Below are 10190 nucleotides of genomic sequence, written 5' to 3' on the forward strand. Positions count from 1 at the left end.
CTCTCTGACTGGCTGGTGCATTAATGCAGTGGTGAGGTTGTAACGCCATGCCATGCTCATCATCATTAAGAGACTGCATTGCTGTGAGGGACTGTAAAAGCAGAAAAGCATAATGGACCATATATGACCAGAGAGAGGAGAGATAATGAGATCTTTGTTAGTGCTATCCGGCTTCCTTGGGACGTCCCTACCCTAAACACTAACCCCTACCCTAATCTTAACCATAACTCTTACCTTAACCATTTGAAATGTCAACTTCAATGGGGTGGGGATGTCCAAAGGTACCGGATAGCAAGGACCATGAGATCATGGCAATGGGAAAGACTATTAATGATTGAACACATCATCCCTCTCTCTCAGCTGAATTGATATAAAACATTACCATACATACAGAACTTGTTCCAGGTACTTAACAAATTCAGTATTCAGTGCAGTGCTGTACACACTTCAAATATGGTTTCAGGACACTTGGTTTTGATCTTCTAGTTGTTTTGTTTTTTCAGCTGCCCTAACACAGCTCCATATCTAATCTATCATTTGGGGGGTAATGACGATCACATGACCCAGGTGTCTTTTGCTGCCATCCCTGTCCTAAAGCTTCAGCTCCAATTCAAACATATATGCACCCATCCATTCCGTTTTAGCCCACTACTTTTTCAAATGACTTAATCTTGTTACAGGACATCTCCATGAGAGGGACGCCTTTTTCTCTGAGGCGAGGCTCTTGGGCATGTGGCAGATGCCCTCCTTTCTTCATGGGGCCCTCATTTAAATCACAGCAGCTGGGTAGTGCAGGGGTGAGGGGAGACAGTAGGGAGGGATGGGGAGTGATGGGGGGTGGAGGAGGGGAATGTGGAGTGATGGGGGGTGGAGGGGGGGAATGGGGAGTGGGGGGCATCTGTTTGGCTAGTGCATAATTTGGCACACTTCTATACACTGGAACCCCAAGGCTTTGCATCCTTTGATCCACAAAGGTGCCTGCAGGCTGGGGCAGGGGTGTGCCTGGTCTGTCTTACCTTTCCCCAGGGCTCGGAGGCAGGGAGTGGGAGCCACAGGGTAGGGGCGGGGGGGGCATGGATGGAGAGATGGCAGGTAGTCTGCTCACAGACAGAGATGCTGCCGCGGGGGGTGTACAGAAGCACACGTGTCAGTCTGTGTGATGCTCACTTTATTCCCTTTGTTAGCCCACGCTGCACTCTCTAGATGTGATTTTATATGCCACCACATATGGTAACCCTGGCATGAGTAACGGAGAACTGAAGTGGCAATTTCATTTATTTTCTGAATAGGTTGACGCATGGTGAGTGCGTGCTCTCCTGAGGCAGATAGTAGGCTAGACTACATGTCAGGTTCCTGCAGCTTGTCTTTGTTATTTGTCCGTTGTAGCAGCATTTAAGCAGGCTTAGAAGGATTCAGGCATCTCACAAATAGTTGTATGAGTTCCAGTGCGCAGGAGCAATACTTCATGATCACAGAGAAAAACCATTGTAAACAATTGAGTGCCACAACATGCCACTTTTTAATTTAAGTATGCTCTCTAAAAGGTATTTAGTCTGTTATTTAGTCTGTCTCTGAAGGATAAATTGATCATGTGTTCTGAGAGGGTCGTTCAACACACTGAGGTCTATCAGAAAGTGGTTATCCCAGTGAAATTGTAAGTGCTATTGTCCTTTTTATTGTGCTCAATCTGTTGGGAGCCTTTTCTTGATGGTATAGGATGGCTCTAGGCACTCCCGTCCTGTTGCAGCTGGTAAGACGCTGAAGAGGTCTTGCCCCCCAGATTTGCATTTTTTGTACCAGAGGGGCTGTTAAAGTGGTAGAGGGGCTCAGGGACCCACTTGTCAGTGTTTGTCCCCTTGGTCTCAGTGCTGCCTCGGGGGGAAAGAAGAGGAGCCTCTCATCCTTGAGGGGCCTTTATTTTGCCTTGACGGCTACACTGCACCCATCGTAATGGGATTATGGCTCCTACTGGAGTAGATTTTATATATATAAAAGAGAGAGAGATGGGAGAGAGACAGAAGAGAGAAGAGAGATGAGAGAGAGATAGAGAGCGAGAGACTGGTTGAGGAAATAGACTTGTGTGGTCGAACAAAGAGAATGAGAATCCTCGAACGAGGTTAGAGATGGAACCTTGAGAGAAGAGTGAGAGGGAGCGAGAGAGAGAGAGAGAGAGTTGTAGTTCACCGCTCTCTGACTGGTGAGATAACTTGTGCACCATCAGAAAATGACTGGTGCAGTATCATCACCTTGTGGTAAGAAAGAGAATGGCCAGAAAGAACGTCAGGGACAACCAGGCTCAGTGGTCTCCCATTCCTAGTATTTACATTCTTTGTTCACGAAAACTAAAAGTCACCAAGTTTCCCACTGCTTTGCCATTATGATCAAGCGGAATGCCATAGTTTGACAAGGCAGTGTAGCTTGTGGACAATGGTCTCAATCAGTCTAAATTATACATTTAAGCCAGCCTTCTTTTTTATTATTTTTTATTTTACCTTTATTTAACTAGGCAAGTCAGTTAAGAACACATTCTTATTTTCAATGACGGCCTAGGAACAGTGGGTTAACTACCTGTTCAGGGGCAGAACGACAGATTTGTACCTTGTCAGCTCGGGGGTTTTGAATGTCCTACAGTCTAACCACTAGGCTACCCTGCCGCCCCATTCTGACCATATGTAAGAGTTACTGTATAAACAAGCCCATACATTCTGCAGTGAGCAATCTAATTATGTAACCACGTCCATGATAAGTATCTGTTCCTCTTCTTTAAGTATCTGTTCCTGGACACTCCTTGGAATTCAGAGTATGAAAAGGAAGTCTTGAAAATCTTTCGATCAACAGGCTCATGATCTCAAGCTTTGTTTAACCGGAGAAAAGGAACCTGAACAACATTTGGATAGATAATAATAATGTTTGACTGAGTCCGTGTGAACTGAAAGGTCATCTATGCAATAACTAGTGGAGTTTTATTCAAGGGCACTATTCTAAGGTAAGAAAACTGTGGTTACATACCATCTTCATTTTCAGCATTGGTGACACTTTATTTGGATAGTCTCAAGTAGACGATTTGTAGACGTTCGGTAGATGTTCAATAACTGTCAACAACATTTCTACTAACTATCCACTAACCCTAGCCCTAACCCTAACCTTCACCCTTAGCCAAACCAAGTGTCGCCTCAGCATTTCTTGAATAATTAATTCAACCGAACACTTATCTTATGGCCAAATTCAAAACAGGTACATTTTATTTATAAATATACACTTTTCAGCTTTTGAAAAAAATTACAAATTAGTATGGAGTTCAGACTACAGTAGTGGCATTGATGACGTAGGTCACAGTGACACTTTCATAGTGACACCATTTTGCATCCGCCAACAAAGAATGGCGGACGAGAGTGTTCTTGAAGAAATGGTAAAGTTTTGATTTTGAAGTATTATGCTTATTTTGGTCACTAAATGAATGAAAAATGAGGCAGAACAGGTTAACCTACTAGATTGTACATTATTGGAACACAGGTGTACATTATGGTGCCCCTAGAGCTCATCCTCTCAAACCTAAATCTACCGTAATGGCGGCAATACATAGTTGAATAAACCACTAATAAGCAGCTTGATAATAACATGACTATGTTCACTATAGTGCACTGCAAACATCAGTTTAGTCATTACAATCAATAATGACTCAAATATACTAGGCATATTTGTTCTTAGAATAATGTCTTGAGGACAACAACAGCAAAAGTAGGAAGTGGTGCCGATCGTGAATTATCTTAATTTTCCCAGTGTGACTTTAATATAACAGTTCAATTACACTGTGAGTGGCGCAATATGCTGTGAAACCAACCGCTTCAGACTCCCGAATGATACTATGATATTATTGCTCAGTTGTATTACTACCTTTTCGTTAGATTGGAAGCATAGCTATTTACTCCTTCGATCCTTCTTTTAAAAAACACCAGGTATTGTCTATATATAATTATGGATACATTGTGGCATATTACAGGACCCTACCCAGTGTGTGGACAATGCAGTGGCCTATTCATATGTAGTAGTTATTGAAACTGACACCTACCATTACTCACGAGATGCACTGGTATGTTTGTTTTACTTTGATGTATCATATACTTACTGAAAGAAGCTTGTAAAATACTTTCTTTGAATGACCGTAATGTCAGGACACTAAATATTGAACTAAAGATGGTTATGTTTTATACGTTTCATTGCAGTGTGAGGATGACCCATTTGGTTTCAATGGGGTTGTGGTTACAGAAGAGGTGTCTTTTCCAATACGGAGATGTACTCCATTTCTAAGCCATAACAGGTGAGTTGTCTGTACATTATTGTCACGTTCTGACCTTAGTTCCTTTGTTTTGTCTTTGTTTGTTTTTTTGTTGTTGAATTTTACCCCGTTTTCTCCCCAATTTCGTGGTATCCAATTGTTTTAGTAGCTACTATCTTGTCTCATGGCTACAACTCCCGTACGGGCTCGGGAGAGACGAAGGTTGAAAGTCATGCGTCCTCCGATGCACAACCCAACCAAGCCGCACTGCTTCTTAACACAGCGCGCATTCAACCCGGAAGCCAGCCGCAAATCAAATCGAATCAAATCAAATGTATTTATATAGCCCTTCGTACATCAGCTGATATCTCAAAGTGCTGTACAGAAACCCAGCCTAAAACCCCAAACAGCAAGCAATGCAGGTGTAGAAGCACGGTGGCTAGGAAAAACTCCCTAGAAAGGCCAAAACCTAGGAAGAAACCTAGAGAGGAACCAGGCAATGTGGGGTGGTCAGTCCTCTTCTGACTGTGCCGGGTGGAGATTATAACAGGACATGGCCAAGATGTTCAAATGTTCATTAATGACCAGCATGGTCCAATAATAATAAGGCAGAAAAGTTTAAACTGGAGCAGCAGCACGGCCAGGGGACTGGGGACAGCAAGGAGTCAGGTAGTCCTGAGGCATGGTCCTAGGGCTCAGGTCCTCCGAGAGAGTGAAAGAAAGAGAGAAAGAGAGAATTAGAGAGAGCACACAAATTGGCCTTGATATGTTCTTCAAAAGAGAGATCAGGGTCCAGAGTAATGCCGAGGTCCTTCACAGTTTTATATGAGACACACCAATGTGTTGGAGGAAACACAGTGCACCTGCCAACCTTGGTTAGCGCGCACTGCGCCCGGCGTCGCTGGTGTGTGATGAGACAAGGACATCCCTACCGTCCAACCCCTCCCTAACCCGGGTGACCTCCCGGTCGGTTACGACAGAGCCTGGGCGCGAACCCAGAGTCTCTGATGGCACAGCTGGCGCTGCAGTACAGCACCCTTAACCACTGCTCCACCCAGGAGGCCCTTTTGTCTTTGTTTTAGTATGGTCAGGGTGTGAGTTGGGGTGGGCAGTCTATGTTCTTTTTTCTATGAATTGGGATTTCTGAGTTTGGCCTGGTATGGTTCTCAATCAGAGGCAGCTGTCAATCGTTGTCCCTGATTGAGAACCATACTTAGGTAGCCTGTTTTCACCCTTGAGTTGTGGGTGATTATTTTCTGTATCCTGTGTTAGTGGTTTCACCAAGGGGACTGTTTTGGTTGGTTGGTTGGTTGGTTGGTTGGTTGGTTGGTTGGTTGGTTGGTTGGTTGGTTGGTTGGTTGGTTGTACTTTTGTTATTTTGTATTTCAGTGTTCAGTTTGATTAATTAAATATTAACATCATGAACACATACCACGCTGAGCTTTGGTCCTCACCTTCTTCCATTACAGACGAGCGTTACAATTATATTTTAATGACCAGGTAACTAAAAGATCTATGAGGTTTGTTCAACTTGGAGGGAAACAGCGATGAGCAGGTAGGAAGGACTGTGTGGTCCTGCTTTTATAAGCATATGGAAATGAAAGGTCGTTTATTTTTTTTAGGCCAAACAACCTTGCAGAAGCAGACAGAGGTCTGTCTGGAAATAATGGTGAGTTTACCAATTATCAGGAAACAGTTGTGTGTGTGTGATAGATATAGATATATATCCTATCTATCTCTCTCAAACCAATATTTGGCAAGACATGGATTCTTATAAAGCACTTTTTTTTCACCTGGAACTGCATTATGAATTCATGATAAATTCCTATGGTATTCCTCAAATCTAATTCATAAGAAGGTTTATGCTTGATCATTGAGATTTGATCTTCCCTCATATTCCGGAGAAATGTTAGATCTGGTGGCAGTAAATGAACAATCTTTTCCAAACTTCACTCCAAGACCATCTGACCATGTGCATCTAACTCATATATATCCTAGTGTGAACAGCTACCTCACTCAAGGTAAGGGGCATGGGAACTTCAATAAGCACATACAGTACAGCCAGAAGAATAGCTGTGTACTTAACAATCTTTGTCAGAATTATGTGACACAATATACAGTACCAGTCAAGTTTGGACACACCTACTCATTCAAGGGTTTTTCTTTATTTTACTATTTTCTACACTGTAGAATAGTAGTGAAGACATCAAAACTATGAAATAACACATGGAATCAGGTAGTAACCAAAAAAGAGTTAAACATATCAAAATATATTTGAGATCTGAGATTCTTCAAAGTAGCCACCCTTTGCCATGATGACAGCTTTACACACTCTTGACATTCTCTCAACCAGCATTTTAAAAAAAATGTTTAATTGAACCTTTATTTAACTGGGCAAGTCAGTTAAGAACAAATTCTTATTTACAATGACGGCCTACGAAAAGGGCAAAAGGCCTCCCACGGGGACGGGTGCTGGGATTTTTTATTTAAAAAAAATTGAAATATTGGACAAAACACACAGCACGACAAGAGAGACAACACTACATAAAGAGAGACCTAAGACAACAACATAGCAAGGCAGCAACACATGACAACACAACATGGTAGCAACACAACATGGTAGCAGCACAAAACATGGTACAAACATTATTGGGCAAAGTCAACAGCATAAAGGCAAGAATGTAGAGACAACAATACATCATACAAAGCAGCCACAACAGTCAGTGTCTATGACTGAGTCTTTGAATGACGAGATGGAGATAAAACTGTCCAGTTTGAGTGTTTGTTGCTGATAGTCACCTGGTTCATTATGTAGTCACCATACATTATGTAGTCACAATACATTTCAATTAACAGGTGTGCCTTGTTAAAAGTTAATTTGTGGAATTTCTTTCCTTCTTAATGCATTTGAGACAATCAGTTGTGTTGTGACAAGGTAGGGGTGGTATACAGAAGACAGCCCTATTTGGTAAAGTACCAAGTCCATATTATGGAAAGAACAGTTCAAATAAGCATAGAGAAACAACAGTCCATCATTACTTTAAGACATGAAGGTCAGTCAAACTCGAACATTTCAAGAACTTTAAAGGTTCCTTAGAGTGGGGTCGCAAAAACCATCAAGCGCTATGATGAAACTTACCCTCATGAGTAAGGAAGACCCAGAGATACTTCTGCTGCAGAGGATAAGATCATTAGAGTTACAAGCCTCAGAAATGGCAAAATAAATGCTTCACAGAGTTCAAGAAACAGACACATCTCTGAGACGCAGAGTAGGTGAACGGATGATCTCTGCATGTGTGGTTCCCACCGTGAAGCAAGGAGGAGGGTGTGTTATGGTGTGGGGGTGCTTTGCTGGTGACACTATGATTTATTTAGAATTCAAGGCATACTTAACCAGCATGGCTACCACAGCATTCTGCAGCAATACGTCCTCCCAAGTGCTCAGCATATGTGGGAACTCCTTCAAGACTGTTGGAAAAGCATTACAGGAGAAGCTGGTTGAGAGAATGCCAAGAGCGTGCCAAGCTGACACAAAGGCAAAGGGTAGCTACTTTGAAGAATGTCAAATATAAAATGTATTGATTTGTTTATAACCCTTTTGGTTACTACATGATTCCATATGTGTTATTTCATAGTTTTGATTTCTTGACTATTATTCTACAATGTAGAAAATAGTCTAAATAAATAAAACCCTTGAATGAGTAGATGTGTCCAAACTTTTGACTGGTACTGTACATTCACAGCCAGTTTATTAGGTACACCACCACGGTCATGAAAATTGAACGCTCCTACAGACAGTGAGTCACGTGGCCACCGCTTGCTATATAAAGCAGACAGACAGGCGTCGAGGAATTCAGACACTGTTCAATTGAATGATAGAATGGACAAAATGAGTGAACTAAGCAACTTTGAGCTAGAGCATTGTATGATCGTCGGTGCCAAGTGCACCGGTGGCCAGTATCTCAGAAACGGCTGGCCTCCTGGGCTTCACACACCATAGTGTCTAGGGTTTACAGAGAATGGTGCGACAAACACCATCCAGTCAGCGGCAGTCCTGTGGGCAAAAACAGCTTGTTGATGAGAGAGGTCAAAGGAGAATGGCAAGGCCATGCGGGCCACAAATAGAAAAATAACGGGGTAGTACAACAGTGGTAAGCAGAATGGCATCTCAGAACACACAACTTGTTGATCCTTGTTACGGATGAGCTATTGCAGCAGACGACCACACCGGGTTTCACTCCTATCAGCTAAAAACAAGAAGAAGCGGCTCCAGTGGACAAGCGATGACCAACGCTGGATAATAGAGGAGTGGGAAAACATTGCCTGGTCCGACGAATCTCGGTTCCTGTTGCGTCATGCTGATGACAGTCAGGATTTGGCATAAGCAGCATGAGTCCATGGACCCATCCTGCCTGGTACAGGCTGGTGGTGGTGGTGTACTGGTGTGGGGAATGTTTTCCTGGCACATGTTAGGGCCTTTGATACCAATTGAGCAACAATGTTTCCGACATTTTGTATAATCCATGCCCCGAAGAATTCCGGCTGTTTTGGAGGCAAAGGGGGGTCTGACCCAGTACTATATACCTATGTACCTAATAAACTGACCAGTGAGTGTAATTAGCTATGCTTTTCATCTTCAGGTGTTGGAGCTGTCCAGACTGCAGTACAAATAACTAGAGCAGTTGTATGTCATGGTAAATGAGAAGCATTTGATCAAGCATGATTGACCCCCCCAAAAAAACATTTTGCCCAATGTCTGCACTATTTCCTATGCATTCTTCTTAAATGTAGTTAACATAGTTTATATGAGAAGGTATTATGCTGTACCAGATTTGTGTTTGATCATCAAGCTTTTTCATCTCCCCTCCAGAAATAGTGGATCTGGTGGCAGTAGAAGAACAATCCTTTCCAAACTTCACTCCAAGACCTTCTCACCATGTGCATCTACCTCATATACATCCTACTGTGACCAACTATCTCACTCAAGGTCAAGGGCATGGCTCACTACAACAAGGTACATACAGCCACATATCTGTGCTCTAAATAAACAATCATTGACCTATAACTGTTACTACGAATGATGCCTGAAATATCTAAACATATAGTAAACCAAATGACTTAATCATTTGTGCTGTTATACAATCCAATACAGAGAAGCTAAATGGTCCACTGAGCAATCAGTCCAAATTATGTCAAGCAATATATGTAGCTAAACTCTGCATTTTCATTAGCTTTGACGCTGTCCAGAGAACAAATAACTAAAGCCAACCTGCTATGTCTGGTTGCATGTCTTGTTAGATATGGAGCCCTCAGGACTGATCGAGCGTTGGTATGAAGAATCGAACACGGTGGACGATGACAAACAGGATCGGGAGGAATACTGAGCTAACGTGGCATGATGTTGTCTGAGCATCAGAATAACGTAACATCACAGACAGCAAAATTATGTTAATCAGCAAAGGGGGTCATGAAGTTAAACATTTGACCTTAGCAAACACATACTGTAACCTTCCTGTTTGCTTTGCTTCCAGCTCCTGTGTTTGTATTGTACAGTTTAACGTTCCTGTAAATAATTAAACAACTATTGTAAGTTTAATAAAGAACAAAAATGTGAATGTTTTGTCCCTCTGGTTCCTAGGAATAGCTGTCAGTAGATCTGTAAAGTAATTTGATCATTTTACTCACCACCCCTAATAACTCTTGCCAAACATGATGTTTATTCATAAGTAAACAGTTAACAGCATATACAGTTGGAGTCGGAAGTTTACGTACACTTGAGACAAATACATTTAAACTCAGTTTTTCACAATTCCTGACATTTAGTCCTAGTAAAAATACCCTGTCTTAGGTCAGTTAGGATCACTACTTTATTTTAAGAATGTGAAATGTCAGAATAATAGTAGAGAGATGATTT

The 10190-nt window shown here is 42.1% G+C and overlaps 1 long non-coding RNA gene across 4 annotated transcripts; it reads left to right on the top strand.

Moving 5' to 3' along the window:
* Nucleotides 1–2755: 2755 nt before the first annotated feature.
* Nucleotides 2756–9891, top strand: LOC149971277 (uncharacterized). Of its 4 annotated transcripts, XR_016492496.1 has the most exons (6): nt 2784–2986; nt 4001–4090; nt 4224–4318; nt 5899–5945; nt 9147–9290; nt 9575–9891. It is a non-coding gene; the product is annotated as an uncharacterized LOC149971277 (long non-coding RNA). The 4 variants fall into 4 exon arrangements; XR_016492495.1 differs by lacking the exon at nt 5899–5945 and having other exon boundaries at nt 2774–2986; XR_016492498.1 differs by lacking the exon at nt 4001–4090 and having other exon boundaries at nt 2774–2986.
* Nucleotides 9892–10190: the final 299 nt, after the last annotated feature.

Source organism: Oncorhynchus mykiss, chromosome 27 (genome assembly GCF_057628025.1).
Source record: "Oncorhynchus mykiss isolate SJ-2025 chromosome 27, ASM5762802v1, whole genome shotgun sequence".
NCBI lineage: Eukaryota > Metazoa > Chordata > Actinopteri > Salmoniformes > Salmonidae > Oncorhynchus > Oncorhynchus mykiss.